We start from the raw sequence: 18,144 nt of genomic DNA on the forward strand, positions 1-18,144 counted from the left end.
TCTGTCTTGTTGTGCTAGATTTTTTTTTAAAATAGATGTCAAGTTAAATTGTCTGTGGTTGTTTATGCTTTATAAAGACCAACTATTTGGACTTGTTAGAAGATTAAGTTCCTTGTTCAGGTTACTTTACAAGAGTATTCAGTAGTGGAAGACTGATTCTCAGCTGGACATACATGAACTGCAGACTACATTCTCACTACATCAGCAGGTTGGTAGTCTTATCTATAAACTTTTTGTGGCAAGACATTCTCTTGAGCAGCTTGATTAAGTATATTCCACACAAGAGTTTGTAAGGTACTATGGAAAGGCTGGAGTAAACTTTAGCTTTAAAGTTAAAGAAGAGGGAGTTTAGGTTTTGATTTTTCTTTTTTAATTTTAAATAAAGTTCTCTGTTTCCTGCTCCAAAGAGAACAGATGTGCTATAGAAAGGTCTCTAAGCGAGTGTTTTAAAGCTGTGGGTATTCCAGTACCGAAAAAATGTGTGGACCTAACAGTCTTTCTCCACACAAAATTAAAATAGGTTGTAAATATACAAGTGAGTTAATGTATGCTTGTCATCCCAACACTGTACCTTCCATTAGACTCGTTCTTAATCAGGAGACATCGTCAGATTTCAATCTGAAACTGTCTGGTTCTGCAAATAGTAACTAAATTTGCCTTCAAGCATTTGTCAGCTGGACATAACTTCACTTCTCAACCTCTAAGACTGTAATTAATCTTTGCTTGAAGCAAGCAAGGTGTTAGTGCATGTTAACCAGGAGTGGTTTCTAGTCCTTGGGAGGTTTGCTTGGCTTTCCATGTGAATTCCTCCATGAAGGAGTGTGTGATCCATGTTACGTATTTGAGCCTCAATTTACGTGCCCCATCAGCAGAGCTGCTGGACACATTTGCTAATGTGGCCCTTCAGCTGGCCGTCCTTTCTACCCCTCTGTGGTCTTAGGGAAGAATTTCAGTCCTGCCTGCAGCTGTCATTGCGGAAACTGGTGGTGTCCCCACAGTCCTTGGACTTCCCCTTGTTGGAAAAGCTGGTCTTGGCAAGAGTTGCAGAATGCTGCTGACCGGGGTCAAGTTTTGGTTGGACATGCCAAAATAAAGGGTTTATGTAGCCAGAGCCCTGGGAAGAATTACAGGCTTGGAAGGGGGAGAAAGGTATTAAAGGCCTCAAGTAAGTATTTAAACACTGATGTAAACTCTCATTGAATCCAACAGGAATTAATTGGCACAGTCTTTTATGTGACTTTTGGGGTTAGATTTCCAGCTGACATGAACTGACAAAGCTCCTTTGAGCAAGATGTACTGGCTTAGAGTAACTGAGAATTGGGACCCATGTGTTTTGCAGAAGACTTGACATCTTTCTTCTTATACGGAAAAATTCTAGACCTAATGGGAGAAAAAATGTTGTGGTCAGAGCCATTTCTGTATGAATTGCTTCCAGCCTATTGATGCCCAGTTTTACACTGTCTGAAGTCTGGACTCTGAAAACCTCTTGGGAATAAGATTACGTTATGTTTTAATTTTCTAGTTATTTTCCCCATATTTAAAATAAATAGATGACCTGGCTCTTTGCTCTTTCAATTAGCATTCAAGTAGTCTAATAAATTTAGCATAATCTATTAATAAGTTTAAGCCTATAACATCCTAGTTTGCAGGCAAGCTGTGTAAACTCACTATATAAGTTGCATACCAACTTTAAATCACTGAAAAGTGGTGATAGGAAAAATGAAACTTGATGTATCATAGAACAGCATTTTTGTGACACCCTTTTGAGCTAAAAGTTTCATGATTTTTTTTTGACCATATTTTTTTTTATTATTATTTCTGAAAAAAAGCAGTTTGCATTTTTAACCCGGAGCAACATGGTTTCTTCACAGAGCTCTGGGACTGCTGTTTCAATGAGTTCAGACCTCCCAGTTGTTCACCAAGCACTGCAGCTACATCTGTGGTCAGTAACTTGTTCTGTTTGCTGAGATTCATATTATCTGTGGTTAATGAGAGTTTACACTGCATACACAGGTCTTAGAAGTGCAGCTCCAGAATCTTGTTATGAATCTTGTTAGAATATTGTTATGTGATGCCTCAAAGCTGAGTAGATCATGGACTTTGAGGTCTTCACTTGCATCTTACGAGGAAAAAAATCTGTGATATAAATAGAATTTAAAAGTGGTCTCAGTTCTTCACCCCCTCAGCCCAGAGAAAAACAAGTCTCTCTTCTGCTAAGAGATCCCCCTACCTTAAATGTACCCCCTCTAGCAATATTTTATATAGTAAAATATAATCTGAATTTTCCTAACAGTATGTGGCTGAGATGTGGTTATTGCACCCTTTCTTCTCTCTGTTATCTGTGGATACTGCATAGCCATAGACAGGAGAGTGTTCAACAATGAGAATAAGTAATTATTCTTACACTGACAAAACAGCAAACAGTCTTTGATCCACGACAAAGAAAATTTATGTTGTTCACATTGCTGTGGTAGAGTTGAGGAAATGAGAATGAGCATGGATGAAGTTGCAGGTCCAATTCTAGGAGGCATAACTTTATCCTATTATAGGCAGATAAAAAGTAACGGTTGACATAATTGTTTTTGCTACAGTCACAGATATTTACTGTATCAGCATCATAGGAGAAAAATCCTAGGAAAAAAAAATAACTTATGGAAAAAAACATCATAGCCATCCTTTAAGAAAATGTCCTGTAATGTACAGAAACCTAGCTTGAAAGTACTGTGTGCCTGTATTAATCTGACAGTAATAATTGTTGCCTTGTTTTCCTATTAAACTCTCTGCAACTTATTACAGTTTTATTTGTTCCTTGTGTGTTGGCAATTCAGGTTATGGATTAAATTTAAGCAGATATGAAAATGCATGCTAGAACAACAGCAGGAAAATACAATCTCCGTTGATGAAAGCAAGCTATGTACACAGAAAGCTCATGATTTGGACATGAAAAAAATGCTGGATTCCAGGTTGCAACATCACAAAACATGACAATTTGGAGGAAAAAATGAGTTCTGCATTTTTCTCTCTCCGCCCCCCACCCCCCCCATTTGTTCATGCAATACACAACAGCAGTCAGACCACACAAGAAGTTTGCACAAATCTACATGGTGAAAGTGGGATGGGAAAGCAGAATTAGTTCAGCAGCAAAGGCCTGGGCATTTTTTTTATTTCTTCAGCAGCTGGAAGCCTATGTGACACTATGGAATAAAATCAGCTTTGCAGGGAGGAAGCTGTATAATCAGTATGTATGATGCTTTCTTAAGACGTGATGATCTGGAACAGAGTAGTTACCTATATATGGTAGCTTTGTATCTACTGAGTAGTAGCAGCCAATTCTGAATTCCTCGAGGAAGATGATAAAAATATGCTTTAACTGAGGGGTTCCAGCAATAGTTAGCTAATAATTTCAAACCTAGAAAGACTTCCTTATGAGGAGTGTTTAATTACAGAAGCAAAGAGTTACACAGAATAATAAGCACTTCTCAGAAATGGTGATTTAGGCTTTTGTTGTTTGAATTTTGTCCTAACACAAAGGGCTGGGGGGTAGAGGAGGGGGGAATCTTGTGAGATATTTGAAACCAATAACCCACATGACAATTAGCTTGTAGGATACTTTGCCAGTGGATACCACGGAGGCCAGATGCTTAGAATTGGGAGGAGGAAAATAAAATGAATTTAATGGGTGATGAGAGCATCTACAATTAGATAGGATTAAAATTGATGGGAAAGGATCTAAGTCCCCACACTTTGGCCAACTATTATCTGAAGTTGAGAAGAATCTTTCCTTATTTGGGAACATATCCCTATCCATGTAGGCTTTTTGTACCTCTTAGGGATAGAAGGTCGTATAAAACAAACTCCTGTCTGATCCCATGAGACAGTTCCCATGTTACACAAGAGTGTTAAAGTCCTACTAATTGAATTTTCTTTCCTAATGCTGAATTCTAACAGTATTTACTTTCCTGATGCAATGCACCAGTCAAAAAAGCCTGAAAATTTTATTCTGCCTTGTGTTACTGAAGAATATACTTTTATTTAGCAGCAGTATTATATGTGATATCTTAACCGCTTTCTGTACCGATGAGTTCTACAGGGTAATTTTGCATTGCATTAAAATAATTATCCATCACTGTTTGAACTTCGTGTACTCTCAGATAGGTAAATTGTATACTTTTGCAAGCCAGCATGCATTTTGAAATTGTTATGGGAAAGATTTGCATTAGGAAAATGTAGATTTCCTCCCCCTCCTTCACATGATAAAAAATCCCCGTACACAATAGCATTACTGCCACATGTCATGGGGACACTGTGTAAATTACAGAGTTACAAATTTGTCAGCCTAACCAAATGTCTGAAAGAATAATGTCATATTAGTTGTATTTCAGCTGTAAGCCTGGTCTGTTTAAACCTTGATTTGTGTGGCAGCTAGCCATACCAACAGCTTGTGCATGGTTGATTATAAACAACTGTTTTAATGTAACAAGATTCTCATTTAATTCCTGGGAGCTTGATGCATTGATGATCAAAGATAAATTCAGGCATAGCACTGAGGTAAAGCATTATATTAGACTGACCAGAAAAGACAGGGTCCTGAAGATTTCAAGATTGTAAGATCTTTTGTATGTTGCAATGCAAACTTTCTCAAGTTGGATAGTGGACTTGAAAACAGAGAAACAGTACACAGCCAGCCTTGGTATAACTTGGACCTGTTCTGATTTTCAATTAATTCTACTTTTGTGTGGCAAGATCTGTAGGTTCAACCAAGATATTTTCTTAAATAGAAAAACTTTATTACTTTGCAGTTCTAGGTTACTATTCCTCTATGTTCTTTCCATTTTTGGAAAAATTATTGTGGAAAAGCAGAAACCATTGGAACCCCTTTTTCATTTTTATTTTTATGGTGTGTCCGTGTTGTGTTTGTTTGTTTTGCTTACTTTTTTAAAATGTGCACCTTAGTTCAATACTCTTTTCTTGGATGAGATTTGGGATCAGACTTACAGAGGTTTTTCTGGTTAATTTTTTTTCTTGTATTCCTGGTGGCTTCAGTCTTTTGTGTTTGTTTGGTTTGTATTATTTATTTCATTTGCTATGGGGTGTTTTTTATTTTGTTTGTGGTTCTTGAGGATGAAAAGCATCCTTTTCTGAAGCAGAACCCCTAAGAGGCTGTCTGTCTTTAGCTTACTGCCTATTGCCATGAAGCTTGCAAAAACGGTGTTTTTGAGACTGCCACCTTTCTGTCAACTGTCTCTGAAGCTGGTCAAGAAGCTCAAAAGTGGTGGGAGAGGTTAAGGTAATACATATGTGACTACATTTACACATCTGTTTCCTAAGGAGAGTGGGCAAGGACCATGATGTTCATTCCTTCTAGTACCTAAAGAGGGCTGCAGGAAAGCAAAGGAGGGACTGTAGTGACAAGGGGTAATGGCTTTAACGTAAAAGAGGGTAGGTTTAGATTAGATATAAGGAAGAAAATCTTCACTGACAGGGCAGTGAGGCCCTAGCCCAGGCTGCCCAGAGGAGCTGTGGCCACCCCATCCCTGGCAGTGCTCAAAGCCAGGCTGGATGGGGCTTTGGGCGGCCTGAGCTGGTGGGAGGTGACCCTGCCCATGGCAGGGGGTTGGAACAAGATGATTGTTATGGTCCCTTCCAACCCATCACTTTTTTTTTTTTTAATCAGTCAACGTAGCTCAACAAATGTTAGGGGTTTGGTTACTTGAGCATCAAACCTAGAGTTGAACCTTTGAGTGTTTTTTACACTTGTGGTAAATTGAATCTAATCTGAGGTATGAACCTTAATTTAATTACCCCAAAAAGTATTGCTTCTTTGCAGTTTTACTTTTTTTGTTTGTTTGTTTTCTTTGCCAAATAGCTGATTTTGAATGTTCCCTCTTCCCCTCCTGTGGAAAAAAAAAAATACAAAGGTTCTGGCATCAAATAAAATCCAACCTGCATACAAACATGGCTATTAAGACTGGAAAATACTTTAGTTTTGGCTTTCCTCTTTTTTTTCTTCTTTTTTTCTTTAGGGGGGGTGGGAGTGGTGCAATTCTACTTTTCTCCATTTTCTTTTTAAGAAAGCAACAGTAGAAGCTATGAAACTTCATATTCTTTGTTCTGTGTGGTGGTGTTAATGGAGGGGCAGGGCAGAGAGGAAGAATAGCCTTTGTTAAGAGTTTGATATTTGTATCATGAGGAAATACAGTGTTGTCCATCATCCCAGTATGCAGGAATCCTTAGGAGCAAAGGTAATGAATTTATTACAAGTATTGCCAGTTTTCATAGTTATAAAATTCCTTGGATTCTGGAAAAAAATAATTATGTGAGTGGGGATTTCTAGTCTATAAAAATTCATGGAAAGGCACAGATGCTCACTTGTACACAAAGACATTTAAGGTCAATAAACTTTTCAGTCAGAACATAAAAATGTACAAATTTGCTAGTAGAATTTTCCTTTAATATAGAAAACCACATAGTGGGGCTTTCTTTATTTCCACCCTAAGATTATTGCGGAATCTTAGGACTTACTTTGAGATCTACATTTCTTTTGAAGCTGTCAGTCCACAAGTTTCTGAAATAGGAACTTTTCTGACCTCACAAGGTAACAGAAAAAACCTCTCTAAATTCCCTGTGAACTTCAGACCAAATGTTGGCTTCTGCTTCAACTGTGATATTTTATTTTCCAATCAATCTAAACTACTTGTGATACAAGTACTACTTGTTTCCTGACTTCAAGCAGAAGCATCTATCCAATCTGTGGGCAAAATTTTCATGTCCTTTAATGCATATTAAAGAAACTTCTGTCCAGCTTTCAAAGAAGACATCAGCTTGTGAAGATTTCCAACAGGACACTTCAGGAAAATATTGGGAAAAGATTTTATATTCTCATGCTTATGGCTTGCAGTTCTTACTCTTAAGACTTCGTACCAGGAGTAATCAATCTTATTGCATGTCCCCAGATTGTGTGAAGACAATGTACTTATGTCCAAGAAGACTTAGCCAAACCAAAGGCTTTATAGTCAGAGTGCTGGGTGGGGATCTTTTTTGTTTTGCTGTGTTTGTCCTGGAGATTGTTAGGCTGAACTATTTGTTTAAAAGAAACAAAATGAAAATGGGAGGTCTATAGCCAAGTTTTCAATGATCCTCTTGCTCACTGGCACTCACTGAGACAGGAAAAATGATGGCTAGTGCTTCAAAAATTTTTCATGCTCTCATTTTTTTGGAATTTGATCTCCTAAGAGAGTCTTCTGACAGCATCCTAAGGCTTGCCCAAGCACTGGATTTTTTTTCAGAACTGCACAGTCTAAAATCGAGACATTGGTTGGGAATGTTTTTAACTAGTTCTTGTTGCAGGCATCTCCTTTGTGGTACTAGTTGCATTTAACGGTCCTCGACTCAGAAGACTGTCAATTGCTGGATTCCATGCTCATGTATCAAATATTTGGAAACAGACCCCCAGTTTGGAGATATATGCTTGGATGAGTTTTTTGAACCTCTCTCAGCATTTCTTTTCCACGAATCTCAATTGTTTCTAATACCGTGTTTAACTTTGTTGTGAAATTTTGTTTGGCAAAGGAACATATTTGTTTGTTTGGGGCAGGCAGAATTTTACTGCTTCGCTTGAATTTCCTGGTGTTCTCCAAAATCACAGTGGTTTACCTGGGAATCTTGCCAGTGTTTTAGACTTCAAATAGTGATAGTAAGATTTGTGTGTTCATTCAAAGCTTACATAAGGCTAAAGCTAATATTTGTGGGCATGATTAAATGTGTTTGGTATTTTGGGGGGAGGGATGTAGCTTAGGAGTTATGCTTGCTGCCTTGTTGAGTTACTGCTATATTTCATAAGAATCTCCACAAGTTACCTAGCAGAGGGAGAGTTGATGCAAGTGCTGATACACATAAATCAATAGACTAATGTCTGCTTTACACCTCTTAACAAAAATAAGAGTCATATCCTTACCAGTAAACAAGTGTTCTATTCATATACAAAATAGATTTTGTCTTTCCTTTGCTTCAAACCATGTGACTTTGCAATGAGGCGCTTGCAGGAGATGAGTTAATACATGTTTAACAACTGTTGCAGGGAAAAAGAAAAAGACAACAAAAAATTGGGATGGAGGCAGTATGAATGTCCACATTTGAGCTTTTCTGTAAAACAGAAGCCTGGTACTTCCTATCTGCTAGTTGTACATTTTGTAAACAGCTGATCTAAACCAAAGTGGCATGTCCTGAATCATGTAGTTAATAGAGAGATGTAACTCTCTGGTGCACCAATTAGAAGGCTGGTCATGTGACTATTTTGATTGGTAAATGGGCACTTTGAGGGTCTAGAAAAAAGAGGAGGCTGAAAAGACAGGTTCCCAGAAATAAGTAGTCTTGGAGAGCGAGAGGACTCTGAAAGGAAAAAAATGATCACAGCTGGAGGAAAGACCTGGGAAGTGGCTCAGGTTTGGGATATGAGGGAGATAAGTGGCAATGCATGTTGGGAGATGCCTGAAGACAGTGGCTGGCATTGTGGTTTAACCTGGTGGGCAGCTGAGCCCCACGCAGCTGTTCACTCCCTCTCCCCAGGGAGGATGGATGAAAGGATCAGAAAGGTAAAAGTGCAAGATCTTGTGGGCTGAGGCGAAGACAGTTTACTGGGTAAAACAAAAGCTGTACATACAAGCAAAGTAAAACAAAGAATTGTTTCACTACTCATCAGCAGGAAGGTGTTCAGCCAAAAACTTCCTGTTCAGGAAAGCAGGTCTCATTACACAATGGTTTCTTGACCAATGGCATCACTCTGAACATCCTCCTCTTTTTTTATCCAGATTTTATCAATAGACATGACACCACATGGTACAGGACATGCTTTGGTCAGCCTGGCTCAGCTGTCCTGGCTGTGTCCCCTCCCAGATCCTGGTGCACCCCCAGCCTCCTCACTGGCAGGACAGCATGAGAAGCAGAAGAGTCCTTGGCTCTGTGTAAGCACTGCTCTACACAACTAAAACATCAGGGTGTTATCACCTCTATTTCCATCAAAAAATCCAAAACACAGCATCATAAAAATATCTACAAAGAGAATTAACTCTATCCCAGCCAAAACAATGACAGATGGTTATGGCCCAGTTGAGTTACTGTGAGCAGTGGCACAACATGCTCAACACAACATCCTGTCCAACCTTCCCAGACCAACAGCAGCCTCCCTGTAGGGGACACTAAGAGTTTGTGACCAAATAGTCAATGTGGTATGTTAGGTGATCCAGTAGAGTAAAACAGAATGTTCTTAGTTCCTTACTAACACCTTGTACCCCTATAAATGGTCTGCTACAATGATAACAGATATTCAAGCCTGCATATATAAGGACACCCCTGAAGTGGTGTAATGCTTTTCAAAGTAATAAACAAATTCTGGTTTCTAAATGTTATAGCCTTAAACATGTCATGCATACATATGCATGCACATGCTCTACAGGCACAAAGATGTTGTGGAATTATAGTAATTTTTTAAATAGTATCTATAGTAGGTTGCAGGACTGTAAGCAACAACATAATCATAAGTATTTTCCAGAGATTGTGGTTGTTGTTCCAATGCCAGTCAACTTCCCAACAACATAAATAAAATATATAATATCTTGAATTAAATATCAAGGCTTTTGATACCGTTTCCCACAGCATTCTCCTCAAGAAACTCTTTGCTCATGGCTTGGACTGGCATATGCTTCATTTGGTTAAAAACTGGCTGGATAGCCGGGCCCAAAGAGTCGTGGTGAATGGAGACAAATCCAGCTGGAGGCTAGTCACTAGTGGCATTCCCCAGGGCTCGGTTCTGGGGCCGGTCCTCTTTAATATCTTTATCAGTGATCTGGATGAAGGGATCGAGTGCACCCTCAGTAAGTTCACAGGTGACACCAAGTTAGGTGCATGTGTCGATCTGCTTGAGGGTGGGAAGGCTCTGCAGGAGGATCTGGATAGGCTGGACCGATGGGCTGAGGTCAACTGTATGAAGTTCAACAAGGCCAAGTGCCAGGTCCTGTACCTGAGGCGGAATAACCCCAAGCACAACTACAAGCTGGGAGATGAGTGGTTGGAAAGCTGCCTGGCAGAGAAGGACCTGGGAGTATTGGTGGATAGTCGGCTGAATATGAGCCAGCAGTGTGCTCAGGTGGCCACGAAGGCCAACGGCATCCTGGCTTGCATAAGAAACAGTGTGACCAGCAGGGCTAGGGAGGTGATCATCCCCCTGTACTCGGCTCTGGTGAGGCCACACCTTGAGTACTGTGTTCAGTTTTGGGCCCCTCACTACAAGAAGGATATGAAGGTGCTCGAGAGTCCAGAGAAGGGCGACGAAGCTGGTGAGGGGTCTGGAGAACAAGTCCTACGAGGAGCGGCTGAAGGAGCTGGGCTTGTTCAGCCTGGAGAAAAGGAGGCTCAGGGGCAACCTTATCATTCTTTATAAGTACATTAAAGGAGGCAGTAGAGAGGTGGGGGTTGGTCTATTCTCCCACGTGCCTGGTGACAGGACGAGGGGGAATGGGCTAAAGTTGTGCCAGGGGTGTTTTAAGTTGGATATTAGGAAGAACTTCTTTACTGAGAGGGTTGTTAGGCATTGGAATGGGCTGCCCAGGGAAGTGGAGTCACCATCCCTGGAGGTCTTTAAAAGATGTTTAGATGTAGAGCTTAGGGATATGGTTTAGTGGGGACTGTTAGTGTTAGGTCAGAGGTTGGACTCGATGATCTTGAGGTCTCTTCCAACCTAGACAATTCTGTGATTCTGTGAAATGGTACTCTATAGAGTGGGAAGGATTTATTACACACCTTTTTTGCATTTTCTAATTTTATTTTATTTTTTGAATATGAATTAGTTTATATGGTATTAAATAGGAGACTTTGCTCTGAACTCAAACCTTTCTCTAATCACCTCCTATCATTCTTTGGTACACTTTGGCACAAATTACACCACCACCACCCACCCGTTTTCCTCAAATAATCCATTGAGGATAATCAGCTATGGGAAGAGAGCCCTTGGAGAAGGGGAGTAAGCCTGTGACATAAGTGGTTTCTCTCGAAAAAGTATATAAATGAAGATAGTTGCATCCGTTAGTGAGTATGGAGATAAATATTCCACACTAAGTCTTTTGATACAGATTATTTGTGTACACATTTTGTAGCTAACATGTTTTAAGGACAAATTTGAATATATGCAATGTTCTGCTCTTACTAAAAAGTGAGCTGTCCTTAAAAAGTGGGGAAGATGATAAATTATTTTAAGTGGCTTAACTTTGCACAGAAAAGACACAGCAAAGTAGGTGTAAAACTGGTCTGTATCTTGAAGGTGGAATAAGGAGTGACAGGCATAGTTGGTCTTTGAATCTTCCTACAGAAAGTTAAGAAACCATTTTCCACACAGTTTTCTCAAGGCTTTGGTACTTCTTCTGACATAGGTGCGCTTTGAGTCACATCAAGTTCAAGAGTAGTCATCATCTGTAGCAGTTGAATTGATGGGGAACCCATAAGATGCAGAAACAAACTCTTAACTTCCACTGATTCTCCTTTGTAAAGAGGGGACATTAAGTGAAGAAAACATTTATGAAGAATCTCATTGGGTTTATAAGGTCATGGAAAACAGTAACAGATATTGTATGGGTTAATGTGCCTAAAGCATGTTGTTAAAAAATGACTATTTCATACATGCATGTTTAGGATATCAAACATAACATTCCAGAGGATACTTGTAACCACCTACCCCGCCGAGAACTCTCTCCCAAACCCCTTATTGCCCTGGGCTATGCCCTGCTGTTGAGTTGAAGCCTTTTTTCATTACATCTTGATTAATACTAGGTGCTAAAATCAAATTGGTGATAACTGCTGGTCATGACAGCTATTGTGCAAGCTCTTGCCAATGGCAATGCTAGTTCTTTCCTGTTCTTACCTGCAGCAGCCTTCGTATTTTAATCATAGGCCCCAAGCAGAAATTGTCAATTAGATTGAGCCTTGTGGTTGTCTTTGAATAAATGTTCTTTAGTAGATAGATTTAGTGCCTTGCTACTCTATTCCCCTGGTTTCTATGTGCAGTATACCTTCCATATACACTAAAATGAAGTATCTTCCTGGGGAAAAAAATCTATCCAATCACACACCAGATAAAGTGGCTACTCTGCTGAACTCCAGAAAGAAATGAGAGGGCTTGATGAATGCCTTGAGGCCAAAACAATGATTCTCTTGCTGCTTTCTCTTGGAAAAAAAAAAAAAAAAAAAAAAGTAAGATGGAAAATCTGAGTTATTTCAATTTAAACAGTACAGAGGATTGTGGTGAAAGAGGCAGAGTCGCTTCTTTTATCGCATCTACATTTGATCAATGTTTCTTGAGCAGTTTTGTCCCAAGTGGGATACGGGAAACTGGGATCTTCTGTGTAGCTGGCTACGAGTTATTGATAAATGGGTCGGGACCTGCGAGGGTGAGTTGTACTACCAATTCACGAATGCTCTGGAGGGATGCTGGATGCCAAAACATCTCAGCTGTGCTTCAAAGGGTGATTGCATAGTAAAGGACTCTCGCATCTGAAAAATCACAGACAATTGGCACATAATTGTATAATTGTATCTGTTGGACTTGAGTTTGATTATGCCTTAGGAAAGTCAGGGAGGGACAGAACGTTGCCTTGCATCAAACTTGAGATTGTTTTGAGTTTCTGATTTATATTTTTTTGCCAAGTAAGTTTATTATATAGTTGATTCCACTATAAAATATATGCAAGATGCTCATGCACTGTGGCAAGTTAATGAGGGAAATCATCTCACATGAAAGGGAGTGTGCAGGGCAATGAAGCGTGTCCGGGATCCCACAGTACTATGGTGCTGGGCCTGGAAATGGCCATGACAGCCACAGGAGAGGCAGGACCTGCTGCTGTCTACATAAGAGGTAGACTCCAGAGCTGAGATCAATTGCTGAATGCTGTAGCTGAAATTTTCTCAAGAACAGTTTGGATTTTGGGGGTTACTCTTCTGTTTGGGGGAGAGGGAGTATGTTTTTTTTTTTCTCATGCAGAAAGAGAGAAGAAAAATGAATAAAGCAACAAAAAACAGGAAGAAGTTTATCTGACACTTATTTCAGTAATTGTCCTTTGCTGGCCAGAAGCACACACGCAGATGTGAGTTGCTGACCACAGCAATGTGATGTTGGGGCTTGGAGGTGAACGATGGGATTTGTTGTACTTGGCAGCATACACACACTCCTTCTCTGCAAGTGTATGGCTGGAGGAGGCAGAAGAGAAGACAATAGTTGTTACTGTGATATGAATGGGTATAATTAGGTGCTTTGCCCAAGGTGACATGGAAATCCTCTGTCAAAAATGAAAACGGTAATCCAGGTCTCATGGAGTAAAGCCTGCTGCAATAAATGCAGCGTTATCCTTCCTCCTCTAGCTGATGCTTTCCAGCTAAACCCTCTCCTCCAGGGCCCTGGCCTCTGGAGTGGGCTTTGGTTTTTACCTCTAGTAACATAATGATTGAAAAAAAAAAAATGGTGCTCAGGCAAAAAGGATTAGTGTCTGTAAGCTTCAGACCACGGGAGTGCATAGAACAAATGTCTCTTACTGGCAAGTAGTTCAAAGGTCCATCTTAGGTTGTGGGGTTGTTTTGTGTGTTTTTATTTTATCTTTTTAAATTAATATTTGAACTTCCTTAGTTTGGAAAAGACTCCTGTGCGATGCAAACTCCGGCAATTTTACACAGACTAAAATGGAGGCAGCATTTGCCTGTGTTTCCCCTGCAATTACAAAGCAACTCTCTTGTTTTGTTTGAATTTCCTTTGTCGTTATGAAACACAATAGGCTGACGGCTTGATATTAAAAGCAATTGTGTTTCCATTCATGCAGATGCCAGCCTGTTTAGGTGAATTTACTAAGTCCCTAGACATACATTTTTATATTATTGCTGTCTCTGGGCCGTGCTAAGCATTTTAATCCTCTGAAAATAACCTCTGTTTTCCTTTCATCTCTTCATTAGCTCTTTCATCATGAGGACATGAATTTAAAAATATATATATATCTTAAAATTGTATGTAATAAAGATGTTTTTATCATTCCAATTTGTTGAGCTGTTCTTTTAAAGTCGCATGGCTTTCAGAACCATAAAATGGCACAATTATTTTTGTGTTGTATTGCTTTGTACCCTGAGGTTCCATTTAAAGCAAAGCAGAGAGACGTGTTTATAGGCAGTATTGAAAGCAACATATATGGATCTTGATGTCAAGCATATTTTATTGAAGTAAGATTAGAAAGGGATCTGATGACAAGCTATGCATTACCAAAGTGAAATCAGAATGAGGTTTTGTGCCAAGCTGTACATGGGTATTACTTTAATTTTAATTTAACAAGCCATGTTGCTATTTCTGTGATTTTTTTGGTAACATCTTTTAAAGATGAACCTTATGGCCAACTATGAGTTTTTAAAAGTAAATATTCAGAGCTTTTTGGACACATTGGCACATCCTCTGCACCAGCTAAGCCTTGGGATTGATATAGGTATATCAGGTAACCTGAAGCCTGAAGACTGCATTTTCCTGACATATATATAGTATTCGTGGATTAAACCCTTGCGAGTAAATCTCATTTCCTTTCCATGTAAAATTTTCTTGTTAAATGCATTTCAGGTGTGTGTTTGTTTTTGTCTTCACCTATTTTGTTAACATCATGAAAACAATGTTGCCTTTTTTTTTTCCCCAAGAGGTGTAGACTTGAATTCTGTTTGTTTTTTGTTTTTTTTTTTTGTTTTGTTTTTTTTTAACCCAAATGCCTGAGGTTCACACTACTTTATATCTCAGTGCACAAAGAAAAATAGTACAATAAAACAGAGTATTTTCTTTTTATGTATAGTTCTGAATTTTGCTGGGAGGGGCTCCCATAGGAAACAGTTTTGCTTTCAAATTTTCATTTTGGATGAACAGAGGTGATTCCCAGCTGCAAACCTAACCAGACTATTTATGCTTAAGGATGTGAAGGATTCACCTCTTAAAAGATGGCCAAGTTAAGTATCTTCCTTCAAAGCTTTATGATGAGTTGTTCTGTGGGAACACCTTATGCACACACTAAAATTTCAGTGATTTTACCGTATTAGTGTCCAGAAACTGTAGTTACTTTAGGTTCTTTGAAAAATGAAGCTGCGAAATAGCATGACTCAAACTTTTCTCTGGGATACTGCAAGAAATTGTGTACATAAGGGAACACCAGGTTCCTGTTTCTTTATTTTTTAATCATCGCTGGTGTCATTATTTGTCTCTCATTTTCTTTTCATAAGACAGCAGTCTTAGCAATGTATGATCTAATAGATAAGGATGATTTAAAATCTTAGGTGCCTTTGCTCCATCTAGGCGTGGTTCACCCACTGCCTGATATATAGCATGTAGCAAGTGTGTTCACCTTTCTGTTTTGGCTGTTGCTCCTCTTCCAGGTTTTTGCATCATTTCCATTTAAATTGCAAAGGATAGAGACTCTCCTAGTGTTTTATGCAGAATTCAACACAATCAGATCTGGTACCCATTTTAGACCAGTAGATATTGGCGTTCCAAAAATATTCCTACTTTCTCTTATTATTTATTTAACATGTGGAGTTTTGTAGCTCAGTCCCAGACTCCCTTCACCCTGCAGGGTGAACAATATGGAGCTGCTGTGCAGTATGCTCTCCTTAGATCAGGTGGGATTTCTGGTTCCAAAACTATTTTTTTTATTCATTGAGCGAAAGTAAGAAAACATGATTCTAAATAATAACAAGATCTGTTGTACAGATACGTGATTTTTGACTGTGCTATGCTTAATGCACTGAAAGACCTTGGATTTGTTTTTGTTCTGTTTTAATATTAGCAAAATCTATCTACAGATTAAACTATATCTGTAGTACTACTACAAGGTAAGAACTAGTAATATTTAGAAGCAAATTTCCTAAGAACATGTTTATCCAAGGGGAGGAAGGAAGAAAAGTTGCTTTAATTTAGTTTTACATTTCCAGTCATTTGGGTGGCACAGCAAAAAAGGTCTTCTGCCAAGCTCAGGAGGAGAAGATACTAAATGACTTATTGTTTTAAATTTTTGGCAGTTGTGGCTTGAAGCCCACGGATTACTGGTTAATTTGGGGAATTTTTCCTTTTGTTCTGTTTTTCATGAAGAAAATTTGTAAGTGGAGAAATTAATGAATTTACCACCCAGCAAAGAACCAAGCTGAATGTATTGGTTAATACCAGCCCCTGGAGTTGGCTTGTCTGTTTTTAAAGCGACACATGCTATTTGGGATTGGAAAATGAATCAAAAGAAGAGACCAGGATGATATATTTTGGGTAAAACATTGCAGACAGTCATGTTTCTGAAAGTTTGCTCAAATGGGCAAAACTGTGGAATCCACAGCAATGACCTTCTCTGTGTAAAAGGCACCACAACTGTGCTGCTTAATGTTAATAAAAGCCTAGGTATTTGGGAAGTTACTGTCCTAGAAATAATGAATATTTGTAAGCAGGGGTGGGTGAGAACGAGCAGGACACTTCCTGAAATCAAATTACCAGCTGTAGCAGAGTCGTCTGTCACCTACTGCAGGTGACACAGTGAAGGATGTCTTGAGGGAAATGATGCTCTTAGTTTTTGGTTGCCTCTCTTCTGACAATGATATGGAAGCAAACAGGCTTTCTAAATGCTGGGGTCTTCTGGCTTCTCACTTGCTTTTTTGGTGCCAGGTGACCCCTACCTTTGATGCTCCAAGTGCTGTTCTCAGTCAGGCATGCAAGTGCAATATGTGTCAGCAATTGCATGGCGCATACACATATATATTTTTACTTATCTTTGGGACATGCACAGGGAAAGACTTCTCGAGCTCCTGCTGTAATGCAGCATGTCAATTTGGCAGCTCTGCTAATAGAGGAACTCGCCCTCTTCTTTTTCCTCACCCATTCAAATGCTCCGTTTTGGCACGTGTGTCAACAAGTGTGCTCAGGTGTAAAGAGGTATGAGGCACAGAAGTGACGTAGCTGTCACATAAGATGGACTTCCCGCAGCCGAGATAACACCTCCCGTGGTATTGCACAGGCTGCCCACATGCGGCCCATTGGCACCTGTGCCCATGGGCTTGCCAGCTAGGAAGGAGCATTTATGGAAATGTTTGGAAATCTCTTAGGAAATATCTGTGATTTTCGCCCCAGTGTTGCACCACTGCGTTAGCTCAGCTCCTTCCTTACTCTTCTCGGCAATGCGCGGTCGTTCATCCTGCTCATATTTTGGAGAGATTTGGAAGCCAGCCAGCTGAAGGTGACTCAATTCTAGTTGTCAGCATCAAAATCTGCAGAGAATGAGAGAGATCCCTTTTTTATTGGTTGCTGCCAGGAAATTATCCTGGTAGAACAGACCCTGAAAGTAATTTAATGGGACTGCTACATTTCAGGCTGTTTAGAGGGCACCACTGAAGACAGTGGTTAAAGAGAGACTTCATGAAATGCTGAGCAAACTGCTGCAGGTGTTGTATGTTGTATTTGCCTTCCTAGAAGGTGAGGAAGCAGTGCAAGTGCTAAATGGTGGAAGTTATCAGAGATGGGTGGAAACAGGGTTTGGTCAGTAGGAGTTATCAAATGTTTGGTTTCAAATCATTAGTAGCAAATTTGAAAAGTAGTATACACTTGTACTTTGGGGTGTTTGGGGAGATTGATAACAAAGAAACAAACAAAAAAGCTTTTAAAGTCAACCATCCTGCTTTGCATCAAGCACAAGTAGCACTGGTTGGAGGGGTTTAGCCAGCAGATGTTTCATGAACTGATGGATGTGGGACAACTTCCCAGAGGCTGGGTGGTAAGATCCGAACCTAGAAGTAATGGGTTTTATCAAACATGTTCTGTCCTGGGGGTTAATAATTGCAAAAGTAAAAATTAAAAAAAAAAAAAAAAAAAAAGCCTCCGTACTTCAGAAAATGGACTAAGGATGGATTACTCCAAAGTCAGGGTTTTAGCTGCTTGTTCTAGCATCAGTGTTTCTCTGCAGCCTGCCTGTGATGTACCACCGAAGGACTCCATCAGTAACTTCCAGCTCTAGAGCTGTCAGTTGTTCACTAGCTCAAATTCAATTTCAAAACAAAGCCAGGGCTTCTCCATAGCTATGCAGGCTATTTTTGATGGCTTCTACCACAGCTGAAAAGCAG

General features: G+C 39.6%; 1 protein-coding gene across 4 annotated transcripts in view; it reads left to right on the forward strand.

The window, feature by feature from the left end:
- Positions 1-18,144, forward strand: part of CELF2 (CUGBP Elav-like family member 2) — a 371,305-nt gene that overhangs the window by 7,845 nt on the left and 345,316 nt on the right. Inside the window, exon 1 of one of the 4 annotated variants that reach the window (XM_072043768.1) lies at positions 1,919-1,942. The exons of the other annotated variants lie outside the window; for them this stretch is intronic. The gene's annotated coding sequence lies outside the window, so the exon portion shown is untranslated. Of the gene's footprint in view, positions 1-1,918; positions 1,943-18,144 lie in introns of those variants that run through there. 4 annotated transcript variants of the gene reach the window in all.

This window comes from Anas platyrhynchos, chromosome 1 (genome assembly GCF_047663525.1).
Source record: "Anas platyrhynchos isolate ZD024472 breed Pekin duck chromosome 1, IASCAAS_PekinDuck_T2T, whole genome shotgun sequence".
Classification (NCBI taxonomy): domain Eukaryota; kingdom Metazoa; phylum Chordata; class Aves; order Anseriformes; family Anatidae; genus Anas; species Anas platyrhynchos.